Raw genomic sequence first — 15407 nt, forward strand, 5'->3', positions numbered from 1 at the left:
CTAGTAGCGGAGCACTTTATACATGCCACGGATATGCTGATGGAGGTTCTCGCAATGTTATTCGTGCCATGTGTGAGGGATTACCTGAGACTTGGAGGTTGTCTAATATTGTGCCCATCTTCAAGGCTGGTGACCCTATAGAGCCTCGGAACTACCGCACTATTATGGTTGGACACACATTGGCACGGTTGTATGCATCTATCTTGGAGCAACACTTGAGTAATTGAGCAGAGAGCGAGGGTGTACGAGCAAAGGGTCAAGCCGGCTTCAGGAGGGGTTTCTCCACTCTTGATCATATTCTGACACTGAGGGCCATCATTGAGGAGGGCAGATTACATGGGAGACGGCGGATCTATTGTAGCTTTGTGGATTTTCGTAAAGCATTTGACATGGTACCAAGAGCTCGATTGATACGCAGACTACAGGAGATGGGGGTGCCCATAGAGGTGATTTGGGGGATTATGGCTTTGTACAAATCAGTGATGGCACATGTACGCACTCCGGAAGGGGTATCTGATTTAGTTCACTCTACTATTGGAGTGAAACAGGGCTGCCCATTGTCTCCTACTCTATTTGGTATGTATGTTGATGAGGTGTCTGATTACATCGACAGAGAGGGTGACAGAGGTGCACAGCTGGCAGGGACGTGGATCCCATTGTTGCTATATACTGATGATATTGTGCTGATATCTAACTCGCCAGAAGGTATGCAACGACAGTTGGATGCACTACGCAATTTTGCAGAGGATAGTGGATTGTGTGTAAACCTAGGTAAAACCAAGGTTATGGTGTTTAACACCACACCGCAATGGGTCAGAATATCAGTACCTACTTTCAAATATGGTCAGGAGATTGTGGAGTATACAGATGCATACACTTACCTGGGGGTAGTCTTTACTGGGCTGAGATTTTCCTTGAGAAGAGTAGCAGAGACTAGACTAACTAGAGCTGGTGCGGCTCTGGGAGGAATGGAGAGGATGTGTTCGCAGGTTCAGTTCCAGGAACCTAGGACAAAGTTATGGCTCTTTGATACTTTGGTTGCCTTTACTATGTTATATGGGGTGCAGGTTTGGGGACCTTCTGTGGGCCAGGAGGGTTGGAGGCGTATGGAGAAGCCCTTGGTATCAATGATCTCTCGGCTGATTAGAGCCAAGGCTTCCGTACCGCATGATATCATTCGAGCGGAATTAGCTGCCCCCCCTATGGAGATTGAGGCGCTTACTAGATCAGTCTCCTTTGTACATAGTCTGTGGGATACTACCAGAGACATATATGCCAGGGTGGCTCTAGAGTCCTCCAGACAATTAGCTCTTAATGGGGATACATCATGCTGGTATGCACAGATGGCATCATGGTTTCACACACATAGTTTCACCATGGACAGGTTGCCTCCTTTTCAATACTCTCTATAGGCACCCTTGAGGTCTTTGACGCAGGTAGAGATTAATAGACTCATTCGTCAGGATCTGATCCCGCTGGACACGAGGAGGACATGGATAGAGCTGATACAGGAGTTGGGCACAAAGATGGCTTTCTATAGAGAGCATTTTCTCCACCTCATGGGGGATGGCTTTGTGATTCGACCTAGCTATATGGACAGGCATCTTTCTCATGGTGTGCGATGTGCCATTGGCCAGATACACACGTCCTCACATCAGTTCGAGATTGAGACTGGCAGATTCAGAGAGACACCAGCAGATAGCAGGATATGCCGCTTATGCCATCTAGAGCCAGAGACAGAGGTACATTACATATGTCATTGCACAGTGTACTATGAGATACGAGGCCGTTTTCATTGTCTATTCAGAGAAGGTTTTGGTCCTCTATCTAGGGTCATGAGTTATGAGGATCACAGATGTCTTGGGCTATATATACTTGAGCTACACAGGCATAGAGAAACTTTACTGAGGAGAGCTGAAGAGAGACAACCGTAGAGACAGATCACAGATTTCTTTACACTAGATATTGTACACCCAGAAGAACAGACAGAGGAGCAACCAACAGTGAAGAGGTCTACCCGCACTACTAGCATTCTGATAGACCGAGCATTGGAGCTAGGGAGATCTAGACGACCCCGATGGAGAAGAGGAGCTACACAGTTTCGAAGGAGGCTACAGCAAAGGATCAGAGCCATACTTTTTCGTCGTCTAGAGTGCAGATGAAGATGGATCTCTATGAAGATAGATCTCTACTTCCCTCCCAAATTGTCCACATATTGTATTGCTCAGTTCACACATTTCACGCCTTTCGCCTTTCACACCTATCCGCTTAGTTTAGGATTCCGAAGTATTTATATCTTGTTATCCCTAGTTTAAAAATTTATTTTGTTAATCTGACTTGGTATCAGATACACCGCATTGTAACTTCCTGGTCTCATAGGTCATTTTGGCCTTTTGAAGACGTTAATATAACATTTCATTCTCTCTCTCTCTCTCTCTCTCTCTCTCTCTCTCTCTCTCTCTCTCTAATACGCTTGTTATTTTGTGAATTAGAAAGGGCAGGTCAGTAGCCAAGTTGGACCGCAAGAAACTTGGCTTTTGATAATCTTAACCACAACATCCAAACTATAACACAAGAAATGTCTGCATTCAACATGTTAGCAACATTCCAAATGCTGCCCAACTTCAAAATTTGACCAATTGTCACACAAGAATTTCAGAATATGTCTCATCGTTTAACATATTGGAAATCACAATTGAAGTGGTAGAAGAAAGATCAACCGAGCATGAAGTACGTGGCATTTTTCGCTCGAGAAATGCAAGTTTGAAACACCATGAAGAAACTCAACCAATATTGGTGAATGGACAAGCACCACAGAACTTTCCGCTTACGGTTGGACGATTGGCGATTCTTAATAACCATTCTTAACGGTGGGGGACTCTCTCTCTCTCTCTCTCTCTCTCTCTCTCTCTCTCTCTCTCTCTGTGGCAGAAAATCATGTGTGTGTGTGTGTGTCACGACCTCGTGCAAACCTTGCAATCGATGAAAGCATACATGTGACAGAGATGGAGGGGTAAACCTGTCTGTCTTTGCATCTGTAATGTGAACTTGCTGGCGGTCAAGAGTTGCACCAAGAGAGGCAGGATCGAGAGGTCCTAGCAAGAGGACCTCCTGCTACTGTGTCTAATCAGAGAAGTGCCCTTGCTGCCATGCCCGGGGGTAGTTGCTCCGGAGCAAGGATGGCCCTATAGTATGTAAACGATGATTCAGAGCTAGAACTGGCTGACGGCCGCCTCTCTCTCTCTCTCTCTCTCTCTCTCTCTCTCTCTCTCTCTCTCTCTCTCTCTCTCTTTGCGCACGGCACGCGATATTTCTCTCTCTCTGGGTGCTAAGCGCCTTGGCTGTAGTCCACACTAGTCGTAAGGTAGCCGGAGAATTCTCTTGACGCCACGTGGCCGAAGGGAGGGACGGAAATCCCTCTCTGACATCTCGGACAGCAAGCTCTTCAAACACATTTTGTGCTTTACGAAGTGCACCACATGTGGCATACATGTCGACCAAGGTAGTACCAAGCACGACTAAGGTAGCCCTCCTTTTGAGTAGTGCTAAACGTGAAGACTCCATGCTTGATTTGAAGAAGACGGCCAACACCATTTCTGTTGTCACATTTATTGCAGTGTGTTATCTACAAAAGAATCTGTAGCATCTGGCTTCTTAAGGGGCTTTAGTTAAGTTGCTCGAAGCTTCGCCCATGCAGATAAGCGGAAAAAGAGTGAGTTTTTAACCCTGGTCGGGAGGATTGTGTGTGTGTGTGTGTGTGTGTGTGTGTGTGTCTAGTCTGGAAAATTTCCCAATTGATCTGCCGTTGGAGCCCAAGTGGATCAGCCCTTGCTTCGCATCCGCCGAAAACAAGTCAAAGCTTCCTGATGTTGACCTTGCCTTCAAGGTGCACACGTATGAGATTGCATTTGGAGAAACACCCTCGCTTCGCATCCGCTGAAAATAGCCCAAAGCATCTTGGCCTTGTTGTACAAATGTGGTGGTTAGCCTCATATCAAAGAGTTGCATATGTTTGGTCAATCCGCTTTGACCTCCATTGCAAAGTCGCAATCAGCTTCGTCATCCTTTTCAGTAAAGCCTACAAACTTTTCCGAAAATGTACAATCATAAACTAATGTGCGAGGGACACGCTTGCTTCGCATCCGTCGAAAACAGCCCCGAGCTTCCTGACCCTGACCTCGCCTTCAAGATGCTCACATATGTGATTGCATTTGGGAAGACACCCATCCGCCGAAAACAGCCCAGAGCATCTTGACCCTGCCCAAGTTGGGCATATCCAACAATCAATGCATTCCAAGAGAAGACATCTCGGACAACAAGCTCCTCAAGGACGTTTCGTGCTTTACAAAGTGCACCACATTTGGCACACGTGGACCAAGGTATTGCCAAGAACGACCACAACAGCCCTCCTTTTGAGTAGTGTCGAACGTGAAGACTCCATGCTTGATTTGAAGGAGACGATGGAAAGGGGGAAATGGGAAAACCACCAGCACATAAACTCGATGCCTCTATATAGCTCAGTGATCTCACAGCACCCCTATCCCCTAGCAAACACACATCCAGATACACAATCTGCAAACAACTAATGTCCAAGCCCAATCCCGACCAACCTCGATTGGATAGACCCAGTTGTAAAGCATGCTATGATAACCTCCATATAACACTGTAAAGCACCATGTAACAAAAAAGCAAGCCAATAACAATCGATACTCAAAGTCCTACCCAATCCTTGACATACACCTCAAGCTTGCATATTCCACAACCGTAAAGGTAGCACTCACACATTACACACATCCCAAGGATGGGCACATATCACAGACTTCTATCCTTTGCACACACCTCGCTTGCAATGAGTCACACCACCCACAGGCATTTGGAGATTGCGAGCATACATTACATTCTCATAGGGAGCACCCACATACTTGACACCCTTGGACAACACACAGATGACACAATCCATTGGACACGAGAGCGAGAAGAAAGAAATAAACTTTGAACCATCTCCAAAATGTAAAGTGTAGGACTATATCAATGCTATCTATTAGCAACTGCGGGATGGCATACAAAAGTGCATAAAACTACCGTCCTTCAACTGCATATGACCAGTCTCATAGCTGGCGGCCCTTCATTGCCATACTCAAATCACCCAATGATCGACGGGATGTCTTCTTCTTCGCTTGCAGCACTCCGCTTGTCCTCTTCATGCATTGGCCTTCCCCTTTTTTGTTGCCTTCGTGACCCGCCCCTTGATACCACTGGCGGCCACCTCAGCACCTCGTCCCTGGCTCTTGGCGGCCTCTCCACTATGGCCAGCCCCCTGCAGCCTCCTCGGCCTGTTTCGTGCCTCGCCCAGGTGGCGGCTCCCTTCAAACAACGTCCTACTGGCGTTCCTCTCTGCAGGCGGCCTCTCCGGCGCTTCCTGTCCAGCCCGCCACCCCTCTTGGTGTCTTCACCCCTCAGGCCATGGCCCTCTCCCCTCTCTTCATGGCGACTCCTTCAGTCCAACTGGGGTGCAGCCCTGCAGCCCCTTCCTTCAAACTGTCCTCCTCCTCTTCAGCACTCTCCCGAGCCCTCCTCCCTCTCTTCTCTAACCATACCCGCCTGCTGTAGCGACTCTGCCCCCCCTTTTCTGCATGGCATGGCGCCACCTCCCTCTTCATGCAAGCTAGCCCCAAGTGGCACCCTCCTTCTGGCGCTTCCACTGCATGCGCCCCCAACTGGCTCGCTTCTTCTGTCGGCACTGTTCGTCGACTGCAGCTTGCCATTCGCTTTTTTTTTATATTAAGAGCCTTAAAAACTTTTGGGCTTGGCCCCTTTGCACACGCCATACATACACAAGGACTTTCAAACATATTTCCATATAGAAAATAACAAGTTTTCTTAGGTACACGTGCCCTTTCCCCATGTAAAAGTGGACTTGAGTAAAGGGTTTAAATAGGAAAAGTTATTTCCTTGGTGGGTGCGGCGGATGTCAAAGCTTTGCAAGCTTTAGCTGAGCAAGAAGAATGGTGGGAGGAAGAGAGGAATGGTGAGAGAAAGACAGCTGCTCCACTCCCAAGGCTTCTCAAATCAGAATCCCAAATGATGCTTGCCTTGTTTTCCCGCCACGGCTAGCAAAAAATGGTGGGAGGGAGACAACTGCTCTACTAGTTTTCAGCAAGCAATAGTTTTCAGCCAAAGGGAACTGCAGGGATAGCGTTTTCAGCCCTCTGTCGCAGCAAGTATTCAGCATTTTCAGCCTTCGATTGCAGCCATAAAAACGCAGCCCTAGACCTGCTATTTCTCAGTGTTTTTATCAGCCAAAACACAGCAAAAAACCAGCATTTTTCAGCCACAAAGACAGCAGCCAAAACAGCGTTTTCAGCACCCCAAAGTGGTCCCAGATTTCCAGCCTTAGTCTCTTTGTGGACACCAGATAGAAGGACACCGATTTCAGCCCTAAAGTCATCATCGTCGTCACCGGCATAGTCACGAGTTGCATCAGTCCATGCATCATCATTGTACACCTTTGTGCAATCATAAGTAGACCTCTCTCGCCGACGAGAGTGGGGCCTTGGGAGGAGGGTTTTAAAACGTCTCTGGTGTCGTATCTCTCTTCTCTCTTTCTCTCAGTCTCATACACTTGCACGCACAATATCCATCCATTTTGTTCGTGATCACAACACTCTCCATAAAGAACGGAAGGCTCTCCCTTCCATGAGAACTAAAAGGAACCTTGAGCAAAATATGGATCACTAATCTTGAGAAAATACAACATTCATTCAATTGCACCTTACAAGCGTTTTCCCTTTGGTCAACGTTTTCCTATGCTGGCGTTTTCCCATCAGGTAGGGCCAGCCCTTGCGTATTTCCCAAAGCAAGAAGAGCTTGCATTTTTGCCTCAGTTTGGGCATCAGATCGGCCAGTATTAACATTTTCAGCTTGCTGGGCTTGGAGAGTTGGAGTTCATTGCTATCGTACTACCTCAGTTGATCACCAGTGACTGATCCTATGGGAGGTTTGTCCGACACATGCCTTTGCGTGTGCAAGAAGGCACAAACAGTCACCACGAATTTAACGTGGCGGGTGCGGCGGATGTCAAAGATTTGCAAGCTTCAGCTGAGCATGAGGAATGGTGGGATGAAGACAACTGCTCCACTCCCAAGGCTTCTGAATTCAAAATACCAAATGATGCTGGCCTTGTTTTCCCGCCACGGCTAGCATAAAAAACGTCCTGCAATGGAAAATGCAACATAACATGGAGGAAACGCAGATCATGAACCTTCTAAAGTGGTTTAGAACTAGGTCTCTGTTAGTTAGGTTGCATATACTCTACCAAAGACATCTTTGTACATGGCCGGTTATAGGGAGTTCTTGCCAACGTTTTCCCTCTTGTCAGTGTTTTCCCGTGCTGGCGTTTTCCCATTATGAAGGCCAGCCCTTGTGTATTTCCCAGACCAAGAAGAGGTTGCATTTTTGCCTCAGCTTGAGCATCAGATCAGTTATCAATGTTTTCAGCTTGCCGGGCTTGGAGAGTTGGAGTTCTCCATTGTTGTCCTACTACCTGAGCTCATCACCAGTAATAACTGATCGTATGGGAGGTTTGTCTGACTGATGCGTATGCGTATGCAAGAAGGCACAAGCAATTGTCAACGTGTCCACGCCAAAAAACGCAGCAAAAGGTGGCTGAAAACAGAGAATTCAGAACTCCACTAATGCTCAGAAGACGCATGACGCCGGAGGGCTACGGAAGAGGACGAGAGGGGCACCAAGAATCGGATGAAAATCAGCAAAAACAGTCCCAAAACTGAATATGGAGGGTCAAGAGTCGGTACGGGAAGCAATGGAGAACTTCACCGTATTCGTATGCGTCTGACTGATGCGTATGCGTATGCAAGAAGGCACAAGCAGTCACCACAAGTTTAACGTGGCGGGTGCGGCGATTGTCAAAGCTTTGCAAGCTTCAGCGGAGCATGAGGAATGGTGAAAGGAAGACAGCTGCTCCACTCCCAACGCTTCTAAATTCAAGATCCCGAATGATAATTGCCTTGTTTGCCCGCCATGGCTATTTAAAAAAACGTCCCGGAACGGAAAACACAACATAAGATGGAAAACCGTAGAACTTGGCCTATGTTTGTTAGGTTGCATACCCTCTACTGCACACATCTTTGTACAGGGCGCGTTACAGAGAGTTCTTGCCAGTGTTTTCCCTCTTGTCAACGTTTTCCTATGCTGGCGTTTTCCCATCAGGTAGGGCCAACCCTTGCATATTTCCTAGACCAAGAAGAGCTTGCGTTTTTGCCTCAGGTTGGGCATCAGATCAGCCACCATGAACATTTTCAGCTTGCCGTACTTGGAGAGTTGGAGTAAATTGCTGTCGTACTACCTCAGTTGATCACCAGTGACTGATCGTATGGGAGGTTTCTCCGACTCATGCATATGCGTGTGCAAGAAGGCACAAGCAGTCACCACAAATTTAACGTGGCGGGTGCGGCGGTTGTCAAAGCTTTGCAAGCTTCAGCTGAGCATGAGGAATGGTGGGAGGAAGAGAGAAATGGTGAGAGAAAGACAGCTGTTCCACTCCCAAGGCTTCTGAAATCACAAACCCAAATGATGCTTGCCTTGTTTTCCCGCCACGGCATACCCTCTACTACAGACATCTTTGTACGAGGCAGATTACAGGGAGTTCTTGCCAACGTTTTCCCTCTTGTCAGTGTTTTCCCTTGCTGGCGTTTTTCCATGAGGAAGGGCCAGCCCTCGCGTATTTCCCAAACCAAGAAGAGGTTGCATTTTTGCCTCAGCTTGAGCATCAGATCAGTTATCAATGTTTTTAGCTTGTCGAGCTTGGAGAGTTGGAGTTCCCCATTGTTGTCCTACTACCTCAGCTGATCACCAGTGTACTGGTCGTATGGGAGGTTTGTCTGACTGATGCGTATGCGTATGCAAGAAGGCACAAGCAGTCACCACAAATTTAACGTGGCGGGTGCGGTGATTGTCAAAGATTTGCAAGCTTCAGCTGAGCATGAGGAATGGTGGAAGGAAGACACCTGCTCCACTCCCAAGGCTTCTGAATTGAGAATCCCAAATGATAATTACCTTGTTTGCTCGCCACGGCTAGCAAAAAAAGTCCTGCAATGAAAAACGCAACACAAGATGGAAAAACCGTAGATCATGCACTGTCTAAAGTGGTTTAGAACTTGGCCTCTGTTAGTTAGGTTGCATACCCTCTACTGCACACATCTTTGTACAGGGCGGGTTACAAAGAGTTCTTGCCAGCGTTTTCCCTCTGGTCAACGTTTTCCCGTGCTAGTGTTTTCCCATCAGGTCGGGCCAGCCCTTGCATATTTCCCAGACCAAGAAGAGCTTGCGTTTTTGTCTCAGTTTGGGCATCGGATCAGTCACCATTAACATTTTCAGCTTGCCGGGCTTGGAGAGTTTGAGTTCATTGCTATCGTACTACCTCAGTTGATCATCAGTGACTGATCGTATGGGAGGTTTGTCCGACACATGCGTATGCGTGTGCAAGAAGGCACAAGCAGTTACCACGAATTTAACATAGCGGGTGCGGCAGATGTCAAAGCTTTGCAAGCTTTAGCTGAGCAAGAGGAATGGTGGGAGGAAGAGAGGAATGGTGAGAGAAAGACAGCTGCTCCACTCCCAAGGCTTCTGAAATCAGAATCCCAAATGATGCTTGCCTTGTTTTCCCGCCACGGCTAGCAAAAAAACGTCCTGCAATGGAAAACGCAACATAACATGGAAGAAACGCAAATCATGAACTGTCTAAAGTGGTTTAGAACTAGGTCTCTATTAGTTAGGTTGCATATACTCTACTAAAGACATCTTTGTACATGGCCGGCTACGGGAGTTCTTGCCAACGTTTTCCCTCTTGTCATTGTTTTCCCTTGCTGGTGTTTTCCCATAAGGAATGGCCAGCCCTTGCATATTTCCCATACCAAGAAGAGATGGCGATCCCTAGAGCTGAAAATGCGATCTGGAAACACGTCGTAGCAAGCGCCACACCAGTGCAAATTGAGGATAGAGACCTATGAAGAAGAAAGGTCTCCGACCAATCATTGACAAGGCAAAGGGAAGGTGTTGTCCATGCTAAAAAAAAGCAACAAAAGGGTGCTGAAAACGCTGCTGAAAACAGAGAATGCAGAAATCCACTAAGTGTTAGGAGACACTGGATGCTGGAGTTTTGGGAAGAGAACGGAAGCGGCACCAAGAACCGGCTAAAAATCAGTAAGAATAGTCCCAAATCTGAATGTGGAAGGTTACGATTGTTTTTTTTTTTTTCCGAGAAAAAGATCCTTCTATTAGTTAATGAAAGCTGCCCATAGGGCTACATCCACCTCTGCAAGAGAGGGCTACAACAAACATGATGGGGAGACCCTCCCAATGAAAAAACAGCATATATACAATGGGGCTAAATCAAGAGATGGGAGGAGGGAAAAGCCACACAGGTGGACAGTAGTGCCATCTGAGCACCCCCTGGACCATGGAGTAAAACGGCCCAAGGCACCAGAGACGAAGGAAAGCCTCGCGGCGCTCCCGCATGCGGTCGGAGCTGCCCTGTAGTCCCTCAAGCTGTCCTCTGAGAGTATGGATCAGCTCTAGCCAAAAGTCACAAACAGTCTGTGCTGGTGGTACAAGGCGAGCCTCAAAGATGCGGAAACAACGGGCCCGCCAGATGAACCAGAGAGCTAGGCCGCTGATGAGCTCCCAACACTCCGCTCTCTCACTGCTCCACTCCTGTGGAGTAAGGTCTGTAGCAGGCTGGAGTGTAGGTCGACCCCCCTGTATCACTATCATCCTGCTGGTGGAAGATAGCTCAAACTGAAGTGCCGGGCCTGTGAGGGTGGACCAAGCCGCCGCCCCCCAAGTGTACTGTCGAGCCGTGGAGAGGGCAGGCATCAGCCGAAGAACTCGTAGCCACACCTGCTGGGCCGAGGGACAGTCCCAAAGACAGTGTCGCTGACTCTCCACCAACTGGTCACAGGCTGTACATGCGGCCGAGAGACCACTATGTACAAGCCAGCTCCCTACTGCTGTGGCTCTGTGTGCAACCAACCACTGGAACAAGGTGACGCGCCTCGGCTGTCTGGAGTCCCACAGCCTCTGCCAAAAAGCTGCCAAGAACTCAACTGTGAGACCCTCCTCCTGCCAATGACGTGCTGCAGCGGGGCGGGCCTCTCTCTGTGCTGCAAGTATATGACGTCCAAGCCGAACAGTGTACTGAAAGAAAGGGACTCCTGGGCGGTCTGCAGAAGAGAATGGGTCCCTCCATAGCCACTCACCAGGGTCCCACTGTACTCGTGCCAGTGGACAGCACTCCCAAGCCCATAGCCTCCAGTGTCCTGTCTCAAGAGCTGCTGGGTCAGGGTCTATGATGCAAGTCCTCCCACAGATGCCCACAACTCGGATCCTCTGGAAACAACACTCTGCTACCTGCGGGGCCTCTACTGCAACTCTCTGTAATCGTCTCCCACCCTGAAGCTCGAAGAACAGGGCTGGGACAGTCTCTGAGCAAGCCCTGACTGAAATGAGAACCTCCAGTCGTGTGAAGGCTCCCATCCACCGGGGTGCTACTGGCTCGAGAGGCGTGAGCCAATCAGCTGGAACTGACTCTGAGATGTCCTGACACATGCTCTGAACCCCTCATGCCCTGTAGCTGGACAACCTGCACCTCCTCTGACAAACCTGTGAACTCTAGCCAGTCACCTAGAGAGCGCGCTGGACCTGCTGCCATGGGACCCCAAGAAACATGAGGCCTACTCCCAACCAAGTGGCCTCTCTGAGTGCTAACCATGGGGTTCCAGACGAGGGGCTGCCGTAGGCGCTCCTCCGTGCACGTCGACTGTCGCTGCTCTAGGCCACGCCGCAATAGCTCCCAAGCCCGAAGCAAACTCACAGCGAATCGGTCCTCCAGTCTCCTGCTCAAACCAACTCGGCGCAACTCTGTAAAGATCCATCTGGTCGAAGGTTGCCAAGGGCCTCCTGCCTGAGGCACCCTGGCACGAAGCCTCTGCAACAAGAACTCCTTCCAGGGCTCCTCGCCTGGAAGAAGTCCTCTGACGACGAACTTCCCAAGAAGGGCTCTGCTCTGCTGTGCTGGATCAATGATCCCAAGCCCTCCCTGAGAACAAGGAAGTGTGATGACCGACCAAGCCACCTTGGCTCGGGCAATCTGAGTGTCGCGACCAGACCAAAGGAAGTTCCTGATCAGCCTCTCTACCTGGCTGATGCAAGAACTCGAGAAGATCCAGCAAGAAGTGATGTACCACATAGTCGCCAACAACACCTGGTTGGCAACTACTACTCTACCAGCCAGCGAAAGTCGTGCTTAGCTCCAATGTAACAGCTTTCTCCTGATGGACAGGAGAAGAGGAGCAATCTGCTGCTCGGGGGACAAATCCAAACCAACCTGACAACCCAAGTACCGAACTGCAGTCCCTAGAGGAATCCACCTGAAACCCTCTCCTGGCATCCAATCTGGCACAGGAGCACTACCAACTGAGAAAGCCACTGTCTTTCTCCAATTGATCAGTGCGCCCGATGCACAGCAGAAGGTCTCCAAAGCCTGCCCACATCTGTGTAAATTGGCCTCCTGGCCCTCTAAGTACAAGGCTGAGTCGTCGGCAAACTCAGCATCCAGAAGCTCATCTCCCCGTATAGGGAGTGCTAAGCCCCTCAAACCAACCTGGTGTGACACCAAAAATCTGCTCATCGCCTCCACATAGAACAGAACGAGAAAGGGGGCAAGAGGACAACCCTGTCTGACCGATCGTGTGAGCATGAAGCGCTCACCTCTACCTCCTGCCAAAAGCACCTGACTGTGGGCCTGTCTGTACAAAGCTGACACCCCTCTGATCCAAGCCTCTGAGAAGCCCATCCTGCGTAGCGTGCCCTCTAGAAAGTCCCAGTCAACTCTGTCGTATGCCTTCTCAAAATCGAGAAGAAGAATCACAAGGTCCTCCCCACGGAGCCGTGCAAGGGCAGAAGCCTCCCAAAAAGTGAAGATGTTGTCAAGGATACTGCGTTCCTTGACAAAACCTGTCTGAGTCCCATGTATAAGGCTCTCCAAAAGTGGCTGAATCCTCAAACTCAGAGCCTTGGCAAGAATTTTGTAGGCTGAGTTGAGAATGGTGATGGGACGCCACTGTCGAATCTCATCCAAGGAGCCACCCTCCTTTGGAATGAGGTAAATCAGACCCTCACTCATGCTATCCGGCATCACTCCTGTGTGCAGAATGTACTGAAAGGCACTACAAAGATCTGGGCCAAGCAGGTCCCAGTACTCCAAGAAGAAGCTGAAAGTCAGCCCATCCTCACCTGGACAGCTACCACGAGGGAGGGCCCTAAGAGCCGTGTGCAGCTCCTCAAGCTGAAGAGGTAACTCAAGCCTCTGCCGCATCTCCTCAATCACAAGACAAGGCATCTGTGCCCAAACCTGCTCCCTGCATGCATCCTGTCTCTCTGACTCGGGCTCAGCCGACAGTAGCTCACGGTAAAAGTCAGTAGCAACTGCACGCATATCCTCTGGCTCACAAACAACTGACCCATCGGGTCTCCTCAACTGATTGACCTTGGCATGCGAGTGCCGAGGTCCCACTGTCTCAAAAAAAACACCTGTCACTCTGTCACCCACCTGAGTCCACTGAGATGCCTGTCGGTGGAAGGCAAACTCATGGCGCCTCTCCTCTGTGAAAGCAAGCTCCTGTCGAGCCTGCTGTAGCTGCTCCTCCAACCATGGACTGTCTGGATGCTGCTCTTGCATCCTCTGTAGTGAAGCAATGCCTTGTCTGAGACGCTGCTCCTCCTCTCTCGCTGCAGCCCGTCGAGCCAAAGACTCCTGGAGAAAGAAGTGTCTAAGCTGAGCTAGGCCTGAGGCCACTCTGTCTGCTGGTGGAGCCTGGCTGTCCATGCCCTCTGTCCATAGAGCCTCGACCCTCTCTCTGAGTGCTGAGTCCAACAAGACCCGCTCTGGGATGCGAAGCATCGTGCTCCCACTCCTCTGCCTGTCTGCCACTGTGAGGATCACTGGTGCATGGTCCGAGAAGGATGTCCCTGCCAGGATGCCCACTGATCCCCCCAAGTCACTGAAGTGGTCACTAGTGTAGAAGCGATCTATGCGCGATAGATTCACTCCTCCCACTCTGCGGTCCGATCTAGAGAAGGCAAGACTCTCTGGAGGCCTCACAAAGCCAGAATGCTGCCATGTATCCGAGACCCTCAACGTCATACAAAACCTCTCCCAAGCTGCTAACTCGACTCCATGCAAAGTAGCATGGATGCCTCCGATCCTGTCAGAAGGGTCCTCCAACATGTTGAAGTCCCCTCCTACACACCACTGGTCAACCTGTGGCAAAGACTCAACAATCTGTGACCAAAACTCTGTACGAGCACTCGCCACATTGGGCGCATAGATGTTCAGGAAACCCACAAGGCTACCCTGAACCTGCATAGTAATCCACTGAGCCCTACCTGGTACAATAATCCCTCTGCCCACAATGGCCTGTTGTAATGAGTCCGCAATAGTCATACATACCCCACCCTGGATGCCTCCAGGTCCAAAAGCAGCTGACCAAAAGGTATCATAGCGTCCACGCAAAATCTGACCACATCGCCGAATGCGGCTCTCAGACAAATGGTACTCCTGAAGCATAAGGAGATCAATCTCTCCTCCCACAAGGCAACGCTGAAGCTCCTGACGCAATCGGCCCCGCTGTCGCTGAAACTGGGGCCCACCTAGTCCCTGCACGTTCCACGAGACGATCCTCATGGGGAGCGAGAGAGAACAGATGCTGCCGCAGCAGCAAGACGAGCTATCTTCGAAGCAGGTTTGGATGGGGAGTAATCCGCATCCGAGCGTCCTCTAGATAGGCGAGACTGCAGTGAGTGCCTGGTCCAAGCCCAAGTAGATCGAGCCGTGCGTAAAGCAACCTCCTCTGTCCAGGAGTCCTCATGAATGAATACATAGCAAGGCAAACACTGCGTATCAGCAAAAAAGTACACCACAATGTGTCTACATCCTGCTGAATCTGGGGGTGTCACCGCAAACTTGGCCAGTGGCCACAAAGTCTGCAGCAAATCTGTAACGCCAAGTTCTCCCATGTGGTGAGAGAACTCGAGAACCTGTGTATGCAACCATCCCACCACTGAGTCGAGGGACCACTCTGTCTCAGTCCTGCCACAGAGGGGGAAGGAGAAACCAACTGCTGAGTCCAAGGCCTCTGTCCCCCTAGCGGCGAGGAACAAAGCGTGGACTCTGAAGCAGGCTGCCTCGTGGTCTGCTGCGGAATCGCCAAGAAAACGAGTAAACCCGTAATCGAAGAAATCCCAGCAGCGTCGGAGGTCAAATCTCGTCAAACCACGAGGGATAGCTGCAAGAGGAGATGTCTGAATCTGCAGTGGGGGCCGCATGAAGG

The sequence above is a fragment of the Adiantum capillus-veneris genome, chromosome 2 (assembly GCF_014529385.1).
Source record: "Adiantum capillus-veneris isolate H3 chromosome 2, ASM1452938v2, whole genome shotgun sequence".
NCBI classification, from domain to species: Eukaryota; Viridiplantae; Streptophyta; class Polypodiopsida; order Polypodiales; family Pteridaceae; genus Adiantum; species Adiantum capillus-veneris.